This window comes from Triturus cristatus, chromosome 2_2, assembly GCF_964204655.1.
Source record: "Triturus cristatus chromosome 2_2, aTriCri1.1, whole genome shotgun sequence".
Taxonomy (NCBI): Eukaryota; Metazoa; Chordata; class Amphibia; order Caudata; family Salamandridae; genus Triturus; species Triturus cristatus.
Genome location: NC_140582.1, coordinates 855,711,838 through 855,730,016, shown reverse-complemented (window position 1 = coordinate 855,730,016; position 18,179 = coordinate 855,711,838). Strand labels below are relative to the sequence as shown.

General features: G+C 46.3%; 1 protein-coding gene across 1 annotated transcript in view; it reads right to left on the bottom strand.

Annotated features, from left to right (window-relative positions):
- The window catches only part of PDS5A (PDS5 cohesin associated factor A), a 1,513,477-nt gene that overhangs the window by 257,328 nt on the left and 1,237,970 nt on the right, over window positions 1–18,179 (bottom strand). The gene's annotated exons all lie outside the window — the stretch shown is intronic.

Here is an 18,179-nt window from a genome sequence, read left to right as displayed (position 1 = left end):
TCTGTTTACTGTGTTCATAATAAACAGACTATGTGAAAACTCAAAGAAATGTTACACTTACCATACACGTGTCACTCAGTTCTGCTGGAAGCTGGTTTACTTTTTTTTTTTAAACCCAATTATTTTAGTTTATCAACTCGATCAATTTGCCATATAGCAAAAATAAACACAAAAGGCATCCTTACTTGTAAATCTCGAACGAATCTTGGCGGAAGTCACAAATATTAGAATTAGTGTTGCCTCTGTGCAGGATCTTGTGAGAAGTTCTTAATATACATTAGTATAAATGCAGACACAGACACTAGTGGGGAGGGGACAAAACTTAAAAGAGGCGAAGCATCGAAGTGGTAATGATGCCCCTCCCCTGCATCAACAGTAAAAAAACACAGCATACCATACTCTGTTCATCTTCATATATTGGTATGGAATGGCATTTTCATGTACATCGGTTTTAACCAGGAAGCGAAAGGATTAATTTTGTGCAGCAGTTAAAATCAAACTGAAGAGGCCATCTGACTATATGGAAGGATTTTAATTAGTATAGCGTAATTGGTATATGGAATCTGTGAGGCAACACAGTGCTTTTCTCATTTCAATTTTGCAGTAATGCGGTAATTGTAGGAAGCAGACTCTGTATATACTATACCAAAGTAAGGAATAGTGTGCACAGAGACCTGTGGACCCCCAAGATATAGCAGAGGCAAAATTAGATAATCACTAACAGCTCTATTTGTGGCAGTGTGGTTGAGTAGTTAGGCTTATCATAGGGTGTGTTACGCATTTATTTTATTCACTCCGGCAACAAATGATGGCACACACTCAGAGACAGAATCCAGACCAATTAGGTAAGTATAAAAAAGGTATACTTATGTTTTATTTCTACAACCAAGCCAAACTTGGCACAGGTAGGTAAAATATACTTTCAAATGCAAGGCTGTACATAGAAATGCAACTGTAGATAAAATTGGTATTGTTATAGGTTTGTATTTGCTTTCAAAACAGTGTAGAATACTTTGAAATTTCTTTGGATTACTTTTGCATTACTTTTTAGTTACATCGACTACTCGGGGCGATATGCCTAGATATTACACTATGGGTCCTACACTACAGAGGTATGTAAGACAATTTACGTTTCAAAGCAAAGTTACTTTTGTTCTATACAAAAAGCAGGTCGACAATTTGAACATTTCAAAGTAAAAACCACAACATGGGCTCCTATGGAGAAAACAAATGTTATCGGTTTGCAGGTAAGTAAACGACTTACAATGCTGGGTGTCTGGGGTCAGAATCAAAGTTCTCCAAGCTTCAAGGAGGCACTTGAGGTGGACCACCAGCGGCACTAGGGCGGCCGGGTGCGGAGGCCAGACATTAGCCAAAGGGGGTGGCTGGCCTTCAGTTGAGGCTGCAGGCGTTGGGTAGATGATCGAGGAAGGTCAGGGAGCACCGGATCTCAAGTCAGGATCGCTGGGGAGACCTTGTGGTGTTGGGCTACTAACTTGGGCCATGGTCGTCGGGTGCATAACTGCAGATCCGTGGCCTGTGTTGGAGTCTTTTGGATTGAGCAAATCCAGTGCTCATGGGAGACAGTCTTTTTGGTGCAGGTAGGGAGGGTCCTCGGGGCTCTGGACGGCTGAACATGCCGGTGTTTCGCTGGTTGCAGGTCGAAGTCGGGATAGGCCGGTAGGGCTGGGGCGAAATCAGTTGTTGTCCTCTTCTTCCTCTGCCAGCCCAGCTCTTCGGTCCTTTTTCTTTCTTCTTCTCGAGAATGAGGAGGCAAGGTTCAGGGTCACCCCTAGATACTACATTTAGGGGTGTTACAGGGCGGTGCAGGTTGGGACCAATGGGTCCCTTCGTTAGGGTGAGTACATTTCCTATTATGCCACCCTCCAGTGGGAGGGGGGCATGAGCCTCTCCCTAATTGGCTGTCTCCTCATCCTCAAGATGGAGGGGCTGAGTTGTGAGCTTCACCTCACCTTTACCACCTGAGGGGTGAGGTTGGCAAAGGTGGGCACACCCATCTTCCTAACTTGGTTTTCCCACTGATTCTCCCAGCCAAAGAGTGGGTCAGAACCTGCGAGAGCTGGTTGCTGGGGGTAGAAAAAGGCAGGGACAGCTAACAAAGGTGGCAGGCCTTTGAAGCTTCTCCTTCGTGGACCCAGCCCATCCTGGGGGAGGAGGCATGAGACCTCTGCCCGGGATGGGCTTTGTTTCTGGACCCAGAGAGCGGAGGCCCTCTACCCAGGGGTCTAGAAACCGGTCTGGTGGTGGCAAATGGCAGGTAGCCATTCATGCTGGTTGTTTTTCAGGGGGCAATACATAAATAACTAAATAAAAATCTCTTAGATGCCCTCTGAGTGCATTTTACAGTAAATCCCACACTGGAATCAGTGTGGGTTTAATGTGCTGAGAAGTTTGCTACCAAACTTCCCAGGTTTCAGTAAAGCATTATGGAGCTGTGGAGTTTGTAATGTCCAACTCCCAGACCATGTTCTCTTTTTGGCTTTACTACACGTACAAGGTCTAAGAATGTATTTAGACACTGTAGGGGTACAGTACAGTGCTCCTGCAACTGTACCCTCACCTTAGGGCTAGTGCACTCTGCTAGAGGGGTGACTTACCTACATCTCAGGCAGTGGGTTGCAGGCATGGCACGGCACACAGGGATGTGTGCCATGCTGATTCTTTACTTTTCTCTTCACCAAAACACGCAGCCTGCAATGCCAGTGTGTGGGTTTTAAGGTGCAGGGTCTCTAAGGGTGGCACAATAGGTGCTGCAGCCCTTAGAGGCCTTCCCTGGTCATAGTGCCCTTGATACACATTGTACCTTTTACAAGGGCCTTACCTGTGGCCAGAGATGTGCCAATTGTGGGTACAACGATACAGTTTTGGGAAAGAACACAGGCAGGGCACATAATTCAAAGTGAATCAGAAATCTAGCAAAAAGTCGGGGAGTTACTGCAACAGAAACCCAATTTCCCACACCATCCTCCCCCCAGCCCAAAGGCCAGGAAACACAGCCAAAACTGAAAAATTCAACACATGAACTGCTGAAATTGCACATTCTCAGCAGTGGCAAATAGACTGCACCAAGTTCTGCCCCTTCACAGAAGAGAACTTGTGCCCTGGCTTTAAGTGGTTCACCCCCAGGAAACCACCTTGATGGTTCAGCCACATCCAGAGCCCTAGTTCCTCTTGCCACAGGGTCCATGAACACAACCGGCCTTGTTTGTTACAATACCAAATAGTCGTTATGTTGTTCGCAAGCATCTCACAGCCTTCCTTTGGTCGAAGGAAAAAATACTTTCAATGTCAAGCAGATGACCCTCAGCTCAAGAAGTTCTGAACTCCACCTCTCCTAGGTGGATGCCCCAAATAACGTCGACGTTTCCATCCAACTTGTCGGCAAAATGGGGAACTTCAACCTCAGCCACGTGGATCTTCCTCAGGACAGGGGACTGGAAGTGGGGCAACCCTAAAGGATAGTTAAAGGGCAAGTTTACTAAATAGCCTCAATGTATTTAATACCATAGAACATCATATCCATAATACCCACCTCAGAGGGCTACGGGTATGATTCGACCCCAACAAAGCCACCTGAATGTGGGGCGAGAGGAAGGGAAGTGCACATCATGACTGAAATTGGACCAAGATGGATGCCAATTGAGCAATATAATTTAAAAAAAACTCACCTGCCTTAGTATTGCGGCGTGGCGCCCAAGAATTCCAAGTTAGTTAGAACAAGAGTTCCTATAAAATCAATAGAATAACCATAATGTGAATTACTAACGCTATAAGGTCCGCGCTAAGTGAAATGGATACACAGGGTCAACAACTTACCCGGAGTAGTATTGCGGTGTGTAATGAAATTGAATTTCAGGGATTCAGTAAGGGCTGAAGAGTCAATTCGAGCCGAGGCACAGTTATTTAGCTGAAAACTGAGAAGGGAAACCTAATAAGAGGTTCATCCTGATTAATCTACAAATATTGTGTGGTGCAAGGCATGCCAGATTTCCTCCGAGGTAGCTTCCTGTCTCCATCGCGGTAGAAACTAACAGAAGTTCTGCCCGCAGGAGTGTTAAATGGAGTCACGAACGCGGTGACAATGCACATGCGTTTGCTCCCAGTAAAGGCTTACAGGCATAGAAGAAAGACGCCGTATTACGTCTGTACAAATATGTAGTCACAGCAATTGACTAAGTTAGAACTGAATTCTTACATAAATACAAGTACAACGTCAATAGGCCCTTACGTGAGTAACAAGTCTGATGTAGGCCCAATCTCGGGGATAGGTGAGCATGGGCCCTCAATTTGGAAATTGCTGCCATGGACCAGTTATCATACACTTAAATTCACACAACTATATACACGTTATCATACACTTAAAAACACACAATTTTCGTTGGGCTCGAATCATACCCATAGCCCTCTGAGATGGGTATTATGGACATGATGTTCTATGGTATTAAATACATTGAGGCTATTTAGTAAACTTGCCCTTTAACTATCCTTTTTGGGTTGCCCCACTTCCAGTCCCCTGTCCTGAGGAAGATCCGCGGGCTGAGGTTGAAGTTCCATATGCCGACAAGTCGGATCGAAACGTCAACGCTATCCCCCCATCACACCTGGATCTTTTAATCCCCTGTTGCCCTTTTCCCCTCTATAGGAGATACATTTCCAGATTCTCTGTGAATTTTGTGAACTGAGTTTATACAAATTACAGTTTGTTTGGCCAGGCAGACTATGTATTTGTTTACAGTCCGATGTACATTTTCGTAAATATATGCCATTTAATATCCTTTGGGAACTCCTTTTCTCACTTAATTTATTTCCAAAACTTCTCCACACTTTAGCACCCTGTTTGCACGTTCCTTTTGGAGCAACCCTTTGTCTACTCATCTCAGACTTGACTTGACTTTTCAAGTTTTCTAATTTATTGTTCAATTAAAATGTAATAAATACATGCCTTTTTTTAAAAATCATTGGTTGTTGCACATCCTATATCTCCATATGAAATCTGTTTCATGTCTCCGCGAGCTGACTAATTAGATGCTCTAACTAAATTGAGTAATTATTGTTGCAATCAGCGATTATCCTTAAGAGATCGGTCCAGGACCATTGTTTTTTGTACTAAAATGAGACCAAAGCCTCCATCCTTCTTTGGCAGCAAGTATTTGCAGGAATAACATCGGCTACACCCTTTAGGTGCAAACACTCTCTCGATAACACTTGTGGCCGAAAGGGCTTGCACTTCCTGCCGTGAGATTGACAAATGGGTCTCCTTCAGTCATTCTGGGAATGGTGGAAGGTGTACTGAGTGGCCAGGAAAGGTAGGGTGTAGCCCCTTTGAACAATCTGCAGGAACCACCTGTCTGACATTATGGCCTGCCATCCCGGATCATGCCTCCAACTTGGTGGCTGTGCTCCACTAAGGGCACTTTAAAATTGTGACAGCTGACCTGTACAGTGGCAGGCAAGATTCTTTGCTCTCTAACTTCACCACAGAAAGCCAGCAGTGAAGGTTCCAATATTTCAACATACTCTTTATAAAATTTGCAGGTCAGGCTATCCATGCAAGGCGCCCTCCCAATAGGTAGTGACTACATGAACACTGATTTCTTTTGTTAATGGTTTCCGTTCATGTGTTTCAAACTAGACTAGAGGAGCTTCTGATAGGTAATCAAGCAGGTGGTCAGCCTGGCATATATCATACTGTATAGATTAGGATGATACTCTGGATTTATGCAGACAGGGCATGTATCACTCTAGAGACCCACCTTGGATTAGGCAATCTGCCAGTGTCTGGCTTAGGTGCTCCCCCTCTCCATAACATTTAGCCTGAACTTCTTTCACCAGATACCAGATCTCTTGGTACGGTTCCTCCTTAAACGTCAATAAATTGCTACACAAGGATGCTAATGTTTTAGGGTAGAAGTCTTAAAAGCCTCCCATAGTGTGGAGATCTTGGAAACTGTCCCCTAATTGAGACAAAAGTATTAATAAATCCCTTATCTGATTTAATCTTTAAATACATTGGCAATTTATGCATTAGATCAGAATATCCATCGGCATCAGCAATAGAATCAGAAGCATTTATCAAGCATAACATGTTACTGGTGAATTATCGGGTACTGCACATGGAAGTATGGCCGTCTTAATACATGCATAGCATTCACTTTTGGTTGTCAGCAAAATTCGTAGTGTGACAGTGAATCGAGAAATAAGACAAGAAGTCTCTTCGGTTTGGATATTTAAAACACCAAATATCTATTAGGAAGTGGATACACATTATCCCATGTACTAAATCTGAGGAATACCTTTCTTGATTTCACGGTGGAATATAGTAAAGAATATCTTGCTTTTCTGGACCTTAAGATATCTCCCAAGGCAGGGGGCTTAGTGAGCGAATTATATAAAAAAAACAATGTCCAGGAACTCTCTTTTGAGATTTGATAGTCATCATCCAAAAGCATTGCGTCAGAACTTACCTGTGGGACAATTCCTGAGGATACGACGCAATTGCTCAGAACTCACTAAATATGAGGAACATGCACAAAACCCGTCTAAAGATCTTGAAGCTAGACAATTTCCAAAACATTTGATCCGAAGAGTTCGTAAACGAGCAGCAAATAACAATCGTGACGCTTTGCTGGAACCTCCGGTCCAAAAACCTACACTAGAGAGGATGACCTTTGCAAGTACTTTCAGTACTCTCTCTAACAAAATACAGTGAACTGTGTTAAGACACTGGAGAATCTTGAACATAGGGAATAACAAAATCCCTAAACCTTTATTCTCTTTTAAGAGAAACAGAAGTTTGAGGGACACTTTGGTACACACGAGACCACAGAACAAAGTGGTTTCATATACTCAAAGGCTCTGGGATATGCCACCAGCAGAGGGCCACTATCCATGTGGGTCTTGTGCAGCATGCCCACAGACAGAACATACAACTCAAATATACATTGGCACCATTAGACCATGGAGACTGACTGGCTACACTAACTGCAACAGTGAGCGCGTGATATACCTCAGATGGCACGGGCATGTGATCTGGTATATCGGGATGACCTTGAGAAAGGTCAAGACTCTAATTGCAGAACATAAGAGCACAATCCGGTGCAATAAACAGTCTACGAAGCTTACATCACACTTCCTTACATTGAAACACAAAGCGGAAGATATGAGATGGGTTGTGTTGGAGAAACCATATATACCCCCTCATGTTACAGACCTAAAAACATACTTATTTAGAAAGGAGTAACGCTGGATTTTTAGGGTGTCAAGTAGTGAACAGGGACTGAATGATGACATACCCTGGACCTTGCTTTGAATAGCCTATAATAACTACTGATACAGCTGTAAGATTGGGAAGGAGAGTAGAGAGGTGATAGTTAGATTTTGGTTTGATTTTATACTGCCACATCCCCTCTCCCTCTCTGTATATGGTTAGTTATCCTTCCTCCTGTAGGAGAGTAGGGTCTGCTTTCTATGTTCACCCCCACTTTTTGCTTTTGCTTTACTGGTTTTCGACTTAGATGTGGCTGTGGGCCTGCTAATCAGACCCACAGCCCTGCTGTTCTCTCTCTAAATTGATACTATGTACTTTAGGCGCATAACCCATTTGGATAGGATCACCTTATTGGCCCCTGTACAGTGTACCCTAGGTACCCAGGGCATAGGTGTACCCTAGGCCTACCAGGGGCTGCAGCATGTATTATGCCACCCCTGGCCTTCCATTATGACACAACTGGCTGATCACTCATCTGGGGCAAGGTCGTGTAATCACCCCTTGCTTAGGTGTAGTATTCCTATACCTAACTTACATATAGACACATGTGTACCTATCAGCCACTCCTATGGCAGGCCTTAACAATCCTGGAGGCAGAGTGCTTGGTAACATGTGAGATGGTGCTCTAGCATGAGCTGAGCCTGTCTGCAGCTTTCGGAACCATGTCCTTATAGCTGTTCTATGATATAGCCTACCATATACTCTTAAAGTGCCTTATAATCTTAAACGGTTATGCTAACTATGGTTTGGCTTTATCAAAACATGTCGTGTAAGGTGTCTAACACTTTGGAACAATACCCCCATCCCATTTCTGGGGATGAGGATATTATCCCTCCCTTCTAGAGGGAGAAGACATGTTGTAACCTACTTACCCGATTAAAAGTTAACCAGAGCCCCAGCATCACAAAATGGATGCTGCTGCCACAGACACGAGTCTGACCTCCTGCTGCTGGGAGTGATCCCGGCAAGGGAGGCTTGGACAATAGGTTTCCTGCCTTGGGAGGTGCGAGCACCACCCCAGACAGGCCTTAGTGTATTGGGGCAGGGAGGGATGAATAGAATGAGACATGCCTGGGGCACACAAGGTGTCCCGTGCATAGTCCAGTTCAAACCGGTGCTGGGGCACTCCAGCCCCAGTCCTGGCGCGAAACTGGACAAAGGGAAGGGGGTGTAACCACCCCCCTCCCTGGTCCCACCCATAAGGTGTGACCTAGCAGGTAACCCAGCCCCCCAGATTTGGATAAGAGTGGTAGCTGGGCCCCAGGAGATTAGATTATCCTGAACCTGCAACTTGTACAGAAACTCTGGACCTTCGACATTCGACGAAAGAAGAAGACTGAAGAATCTCCCTTGTGGCCAAGGAGTGGCTACCCTGTGCAAACAGGCACCATCAAGAGACTACCCTTTGCTTTGCTAAAGTTCTACGAGGGGCCGACTGCAGAGCCCGACCAGAGCCTTGACTTCCAGACTTCTCCGACCCTGATCCACATCCACAGCCGAGCTGAGATCCGTGGAGGCGACGAGAGACGTGGGACCAGCTACCTGGGAAAAGTGGCTAGTATCTTCAAGCGCAGCTTCTGAGGCACCCTCGAAGTTGTGCACCGGGGATTGAGAAGCCCCAACCCCAAGCACCATCTGCACCGAAGATAAGCCCCCCACACTCCACGAGTCCTGCGTGGGGCCCTTCTGCATTTTCCTGCTTGCCGCGTATGTCCGGTTGCTTGCCCGCTGGCTAGTGGCCTTTGTGACGACGCATCCTGTAATCTTCACCTCTGGTTTGGCTCCTCCAGACTGCCTCCTGCTTCTTTGAAAAAGAGAAGCACCCCAGACCTTCCTGGTCTGCACCAGAAGCAAGTCCTCCGTTCTTCGTGGGTTCCGCTTGCCAAGGCTTGGTGAGTCCTAGTCCAACTTCGACGCCGCCGACAGCAAGAGCCTTCGTGGGACAGCTCGCCTCCTGGTCCTGGTCGTCCTCGACGTTCCCTGGTCCTCGTGGCTGCAGCGACAAGCTTCACCTTCACCTGCAATCTTCACGACATCGCCTGGTTCCTTCCTGGTTCCACGTGGTCACTGGCTAGTGACCTTGACTCTGTCCCTTCTGCTTGCAGGTCTCCTCTCTTCTTGATCCCAGCCTTGGGATCCACCGGACACTCTTCACTGACTGCCTGTCAGCAACTTTCCTTCAGGCATCCATAGAAGTCCACGACGAAACCCGACGAAAGTTCACACCTATGCACCCGCAGCCCGTGGGCTACGTAACTTGGGTACTTCGGTGCTCACAAGGGTAGTGACTATCCTAGGGTCTAGTTTCCGAGTCTCGACTCTCTAGCTGCTTCAGAAGTGTCCTTAAACTGTTTATATCTAAACTGTACTATTTCTATCGACTATACGCATTACGCGTGAGTGTTTCCACTCTGCACCTGAATCCCGTGGGCCTCCCACTTCCTAACTGTTGCTAGTGTAGTGTAGCCCCAGCGATTCCCTAGGCCTAGGCCTATCCTATTTCCGTGACAGTGGTCCTTATACTACTTACTTAGTATATGGTTTGCGTGGCCCCTAGGGCCTAACTGTATTACTTACCTGTGTGACTTAATGTATGCTTAAATAAGACTGTGTTGTACTTACCTCTAATCTCATAAAGAGTGCTGAGGGTTTGACTAGAATAAATACACTTTATTTTATATATATATCTGTTGTGGTGTCCTTTCATTTGGTATTCAAGGGATTATATATGGTATCACAGCTGGCTTCACATGCCATTCAGAGTTTAGCCTAAGACTGCTCTTGTCCATGCTACCACTAGGATAGCTGGTCTATAAGGTTGACTTTACAACCAATCACCATAAGGGTATTTGGACTGATATAAGGTGTACACTAGAACTAGTGACATCATACATCAGGCCAACTTCTCACACTTCCTTTCCCCCCTCCTCTACAGGGCCTTTCGTAAGTTTGTTTACAAAGACTTAGCATCTAACACATAGGTAGAACGATTGGTGATGCAATTCTGTAGGTATTTTATTTGGCCACAGAAGGATGACGTTAAGGTACAATATAGATACAGTTGGGACTAACTTAATAGGTGTTATGACGGGATTTATAACGAAATTTTTTCTGCACGCATTTGTTTCGCGTGTATTAAATATAGCGAGGATCACCTCCGTAACTTAACCTGTCTGAGAACTATACTTCCCATCTAACACAGCGCGTTATACGTTGCGTAATGAAGCATCGCCACGTCAAGCGCGCGTTCAGACATTGACGAAAAAGGTGAGATACCGACACTCCGGACCTCCGACTACAATTCCCATCAAACGTGGCGTGTTTTACGTTACGTAATTGAACATGCGCCCGTCAGGCACCAGTGAAAATAAAAATGGTGAGATGCCGGCACTCCGGGCCTATGATTGTAGCCCTAGATGCCGGGAGCAACCGACGGAGAGGTAAGCTTCTCCGAGAATGTTCTGTTGCCATCTTGAATATATAGAAGTAATGTCTAAGAAAGTTTCTGTGATCATGCTAGAATTTTGGGAACCTTAAATAATATTGTATCAGTGAGCCTCAGGGGCACCAGAGAGGAGTGTGCCCTAATGATAGAATTGGGTTGCCATTCGCATGGTTTCAACAAACTGTATGAGTCGATTGCCGTTTCAATTCATCAGGCGACTCTACGCTAACCTATTAAAAAGTCGATTTCTCTGGGACTCAGGGGCTTTATCCACTATCTACCCATAAATATCGAGTCCATGTAGAAATTTGGAATGATGGGTGTAAATGTCTTTTCAGTGAGGCAATTGGGGCCCACATTGGTTTGCTGCAAAATTTCTCGGAGCATTATGTTATAAGAAGGGAGGCACCATGTTAGGTAAAAAGTTTCTCTTACTGGTGTCTCTATCCATTACCTTCATAGAGCGGTGCTTCAAGCCTCGTGCTGCAATAAGTGAGGTGAGGCACACACCCTAGCAGAGCAGGTTAAGTTCTTAATTGCGTATGAGTGTTGCACGATCATGATGGCGTCAAACTTTGGGCACATTACTTCGGTACTAAGCAAGTGTGACTGTTAAAAGTTGTGCTAGTGATAATTTCACTGACAAACTGTACCAATAACTTTTATTGTTTATTTTTAGGTGACAACTCTCCTGTATTCGTATCTAAGGATTAACAGGAATTGTATGATCACTTTTCTCTTGTTTTTCACGTTTTTCACAGTGTATAGATGTCTACTTATGGTCCTGACAAATGCACGATCTAGTATGGTCAGTTGGGCAAAAACATGTTGGCCTGCTTTTAGTAATCTTGGTAGTATCGTGGCCTAATTATGTCAAAGGTCAATTACGCTTTTTAATTTTGTCACCATTTTAGCTCTAATAAAATTATAATAGCTGCATGGTAGACAATTTTAAATCACATAATTTACCTTTCATACACTTTATCCCATCTCCTGCAGTTGGTACATTGTTCAACATATTGAAGTGACTGAGAGACATACAGCTCAACCCTTAATACAGCAAGGGAATTTTTTCCTGTTGTTGCCGCTAAGGAGGATGGAAGCTGTCACTATCCCAGATGATGAGATTGGCCAATGGGGTCGATGATGGGATTTTTTCGGATCTTTTCAGTTTCTCTGTTGAAATTGTCCTAGCTGAATGAGAGATTCTCGTTCTAGTCACAACTTGATATCCCGCCCTTTAACTTTGAGTGGCAGGTAGTATAGACCTGTTCAACTTCTGTGTTGTTTGTAATGACTATTGTTGCCATCCTTTGGTCCATAGGTAGGCAGCCAACTTTGTGTGCCTCATGGAACATCTCAAGCATGGTTTAGTTGCAATATATGCCAAGCTTTTGTATAGTTCAACTGGCAAGCAGTTAGGGTTCGGTGCCTTTTCAAGCCTGTAGGTCCTGCAACGCTGGTGTCAGTTTGTCCTTCATCAGAACCTGCTCTGGGTTTTCGCGGTCGTCTGCTGTCAACTCCTGAAGGGAGACATTCCTGAGGAGGTCAGCACAGTCAGCATCCGTCATTGCAGTCTTGGAGGTGTAAAGGGCCTCGTAGTAGGAGGCAAAGTCCTCCGCTATAGCTGCATTTGAGGTGTGTGTGGTGCCCGACTTCTCCAATACTGTCAGTACCCAGGAGCGCTCCTTGTCCTATCTGTCTAGCTATGCTAAAAGCTTGAGGAAGCCGGTCATCCAGGTACCTGGCCCGAGCCGTACGTGTCATTGCACTGTTTCACCAGGCTGCTCTGGCCCTGTCCGCCATTTTCCCTCTGTCACGGGGTGCAGGGATTACGTTGGTCTTTCTCCATATCAACGTGGGCCAGCTGGACTTTAAGCACTCTTCTGGGTTATGGGGGAACAAGTCTCAGCTGGAATTGCAAGTGCATGCAGTTTAGGCAGGTTAATGATCGGCTATTGGAAGATTTCTCACAGGCAGCCTCGGAACCTTACTAGCCTGTTGTCACCTTGCCCAGCAGCTACCCATTCCCCTAACAAACAGATTTTGTAGATGGATGCCTGGCTGCAAGGTAGATATCCACGGATATCCACACATGAAGGTGTCTATTGCAGAAGTCTGGGTGCAGGATCCTGCCTTGCTGATTGTGACAGATTCTCCACAAGCAGCAGAGTACCACACTCACCAGTCCCTGTCCAGAACCACTAGGATGACTTGGGCCTGCTCGTTCTTGATTTTCTCCAGAACCTGGACCAGGAGAGATAGCATTGGTAAGGCATACTGGAGTCTCATGCTCCACTCTAAGTGGAGTTAATCTCTGTGAGAGCGCCTTCTTGGGAACTACAGTGATCACAAATGTTGACATTGTGTGTTCTTGGTGATGGCAAAGAGATTGACAGGGCTCTCCCCAATGACAGAATACACTACACACTACTTCTGGGGAAAATAGGCCATTTGTGATGGGATAGTCATCACCAGCTCAGTAAGTCCGCTCTGGTGTTCAAAGATCCCGCCAGGTGGTTCACAACCAGGGAAATGCCTTGACTTCACAGACAGTTCCAGAAGCACAAGACATCCTAGCACAGGACCCCACTCCACACTTCATTTTGCAGTATCACATGGATGTGGTGTTATTTTTGAGGACCAGAACCAGCCTCACTTTGATGTATGGTAGGGGTGCTTTCAAAGCAGAGAGAAAGACCACAACTCTAGAAAGTTGATGTAGAGACAGCTCTCTGCTGGAGGCCAGAGTCCTCTTACCTATACCTCTCCCAGGTGGTGTCTCTAACCCAACAGTGATGCGTCAATCACTACTGTCAGCTCTGGGTGGGGTAGGGACAGAAGCCTACCACCAGTCCACTGCAGATCTTTTACAGTCACCTCAGAAACCAGGATAGAATCCCGATTGAAATAAGGATAGTTGGTCCGGTACACGTAAAAAGGCCGAAATAGAAGACTAATAATATTTAGCAGCACCCACAGCAAGTGCCTGGCTGTGCTAAAGACAGTATAAAGCGAACCATTCAACAACATTTATTGTAATGGGTCTGCACAGTGAGAAATATACCCACCCGCAAACATATCTCAGCATCCCGGAGTAAATAGCTTTCAGAGACGGATGCATGGCTGCTAGAATGAAATCCACTACTTCAGGAGGGAAATCTAAGGCAGTCAATTGACGCCACTCAAACTCCATGCATGGAGATGTAGATTAGTCAGGCCTGGGTACAGAACCCTGCCCTGCAGCTGCAAAGGAAGATATTCCTGAAAAGGCAATCTGATTTAAGGATAGATATTCATTCGCAGAAGTTCCAAATCAACACTCCCCATGCCTAATCTGGAACCACTAGGATTATTCGGGCCCAGTCGTTGCTGATCTTCAGAACTCTGGGAAGGAGAGCTGGCAACAGGATGCATACAAAATTATCGTGTTCAATCTTAAATGGAAAGCATCTCAGCGAAACAGTCTTCCTGGGAACTCCACTGCACATTGTGCGTTCTCGGCAATAGCGAATCGCTCGAGCCAGTGTTCTCCACACTGATGGAAGACACTTTGGGTCACCTCCAGGTGTAGTTGCAATTTGTGATCCGCACGGAGTCTGTGAGAAAGTGCCATATTTCTTGCATGGTATGCCCCCACTTTTTGCTGAATTGCTGAATGTACTTTGACTGAGTGTGCCCTGGACTCCTGCCAATCATATGCCCAGGGCCTATGTTCCTTCCCTAAAACACACAAAACCCAAATTGGCAAACCCTGGCCACATGTCAGCCCCTGGTAAATGGTACCATAGGTAACCAGAGCCTTGTGACCAGGGAAGGCCCCTAAGGGCTGCAGCACTCATTGTGCCACCCTTAGGGGCCCTGTACCCTTACACACACACACACACACACACACTGCCTTTGCAGGCTGGGTGTCTGGGTGCAAGACAAAAACAAAGTCGACATGGCACACATCCCTGTGTGCCATGCCCATCACCTACACTGCCATGGCATACATCAGCCACACCTCTAGCTGGGTGCCTTATGCCAATGGTGTGGGCACAGGAGCAGGAGCCCTGTGCCCTACAGTACCCAGGTCCATTCCTGAGCACTGTAAGTGCAGTGCTGCCATTTAAGAGTACATGGTGCTGAGAGCTCGTCAAACACGAACTCCACAGCACCATAATGGCAACACTGAAGACTGAGAAGTTTGGTATCAAGCTTCTCAGCACATTAAACCCACACTGATGCCAGTGTGGGATTTAATGTACCGAGCACCCTAGAGGGCATCTTAGAGATGCCCCCTTAAACCTAACCTACAATCCACGTCTGCTCTGAGGCTGCCTAGGCTGCCACACAGCAGACATGTTGCTGGACCCCTGGGTGGGAGAGCCCCTGCTCTCCTGGGCCTGCAACAATGCACATCCTGGGCGAGTTGCTAAATCTCCTCCCCCAGGATGGGCAGGGGGAAGCTTCAAAGGCATACCGCCTCTGTGAGCTTGCCCAAGCCACTGCAACCCCCCCACTCTGGCGGGAAGCTTGGCCGAAAACCCCAAATAAGGACAGGGGATGTGCCAGCCTGCCAACCCCACCCCTCAGGTGGGGGAGGCGAGGTGAAGCACATCTCCGGGCTCTCGCCATCTTGAAGATGGGAAGCCCTACCCTATCAGGACTAGGCTACTGCCCCCCTCCCACAGGAGAGAGCCAGGATAGGGGGTGTACCCACCCCAGGACAGGGGCCCATTGGTCCCTGCCCTTCACCTACCTGTAACACCCCTAAATCTAGTATTTAGGGGCACCCTGAACCTTCCTTCCCCAGATTCCAGACTCCAAAATACTAAGAAGAGGAAGAAGAAAGAAGACCTGCCTGCAGCTGCTACGATGAGGAAGACACCAACTGCTTTGGCCCCAGCCCTACCGGCCTGTCGACCCTCGAACCTGCTCCTGCTCCAACCCGGCATCTCTTGTGGCCAGCAACCTCACAAACCCTGGAGGACCGGGCTACCTTTTGGCTCCAAGCCCCTGGGACTCCCATGAGTAGAGGCTCTACTCAAAACCTACCTCTAATCCCTGGCAGCAGCCCGGAACCGCGAACCCAGCAGACTCTGCACCAGCCAAGCCTGGCCAGTGCCGGAGTGAACAAAGACCACGAGGACGACCCCACGGCGACTGTGACCCCGAGTCCGGCACCCAAGGACCTCCCTCGACACTCCTGAAGAAGCCTGCAGCCTCAGAACAAGATGCCCCCCCCCTACCGCGATCAACAGAGGGTAAGATTTCCCGACACCAAAAAGCACCCCTGCACGCGGCGCCCCGTGGCCCCCTGTGCCCAATCCGGGGGTACCTACCTATCCTCCAACTACCCAACTTACCTCTCGAAGTGGTGGTGGCACCTGAAGAATCCTCGTCCCCGAGCTTGCAGTCTTTTTCTAAACCGGAGATTTCCCATTGAAATCAATTGAGCGCCCGAATGCTCAAAAGCACCCTGCACCCAGCCAACCGAGTGGCCCTGGCAGTGCAACCACTACACCTACCTACTTCCCCACTTGCCCTGAGTAAGTGACCAGGAGCCCAGATCCCACAGCCGTGTGGCTTGCTAGTCAGCAGCCACCAACCAAGGCCCCCCCTATCCCTCATAGGGCCTAACTCTCTGTGCACCTGGCCGCCCTAGAGTCGCTGAGGGTGAACCAACTGTACCTACCTGACCCTGGGGGACCCCTGAGTCTATGCCCAGAACCTCAACTCTGCCAGTAGAGTACTTACCTTTAAACCGATAACTCTATTTTCCTCATAGGGTAACATTGACTGGCTTTTTCCTGAAATTTCTTCTAAGTGTGGACTTTTCAAATATTAAAATATTCACCAAAAATCAGCCGAGTAACAAAAACGAAAATACTCACCTCCTATTAGGAGAGATACCAGTGCTGGTTCTTGGTGCCCAGCACTGACCCTGAAAAGTACTTACAACCGTACTTACCAGTAACCCAATTTTCTACCATAGGAAATCCTTGACTGTTTTTCTGTGAAATTTCTTTTAAGTGTCAATTTCTGCAATCTTTAAATATTCTTTAAAAATCGTATAATATCTGAAAACGTAATTACTTACCTGTTTTGGATAAAGGTCCCAGTACTGAGTCTAGGCACCCAGTACTGGATTACAAAAGTAACGAGAACATACTGTACCTGCAACTTGAATTTTCTTCCATAGGGAATCATTGACTGTTTTCTTTGAAATATTTTCCAAGTGTCAACTTTCAAAATAGCTAAATATTGTTTAAAAATCATCACAGTAATTAAGTTGACTTTCATCACTTGATTCTAAGTACTGACCCAGGACTGAATCTAGGATCCAGTCCTGGAATTCCAAAAGTAATCCTAAAAGTAATCTGTTGCAAATAACTTGAAATTTCCATTGAGCTCAATGCATTGTTGTGTTTAAAATAGAGTTGCCTATTGCAACCACTTGTAACTGTTTACAAAAGTCAATTGCATATTGCAAAAGTATTTATATAAAGCATCTCATTCTGAGAAAGTATATTTTAAATCCAATTGTTGGTTCTAAAATAAAACAAGTATATATTTTTTTTATATTAAAACCATGGCCTAGAGTTCAGTTATTGAGTGTGTGAGACCATTTGCTGACTGAGTGTGTACAACAAATGCTTTACACTGTCCTCTGATACTGCCTTACTGCTCGACCAAGCTACCACTTTAGAGAGTAAGGTTATATCTAACTTTAACTTCTCTCAACCCTGGGGGACTGTGGACTCTGTACACCCTGTACCTATTAAGCAAAAGTATATACAGAGCCACTTTCTCACAGCGTCGTGTAGCAGAGTTTCTCCGCCCTGGTGTTCAAATAACTTGCTGGATGGTTCATAATCACAGATCCTCTGTTGACTCAGCCAGTACCAAAGATGCACAAACACATGGCAGTGGTGTTGTCTGCGAAAATCAGGATCAGTCTCTTTGGACAGTAGGAAGCAAGCAGATGGCCCGAAACTTCTAAAGGTGGAGGTGAGTTTCCACCGGAGGCTAGAGATCTCTGATCGCAAAAACTCACAGATGACCTCAACACTGATGTGTATGCCACCATCGTAAGGTCAAAGATGGGGTAGGGAGAGAAGTCTGCCACTGGTCAAATTGTGGTAGAGCTGACACCACTGCAGTCTTTTGTAGTCTCCTTTGAAACCTGAAATTTGTCTTTTTTCAGGACGAAATTAAGAGCACTAAGGCTTTTTTTTGGTTCCAGGAAATAACGATGCCAGGTCCCGCTCTGATTCCTTTGCCCAAAAGAGCCATGTCCTCTGATAGCTGCTCTGATGTAGCTGGAATAGGCGGTGGGTCTGAAAAGAATGGCAGGGCCTAACCCTGTTGAACAATGTTTAGCACTCATCTACTGGATGTGATGCTCTACCACCTATTGAGGTAAAACCTTATCCTGCCTCCAACAGGGTGGCTGTGAGG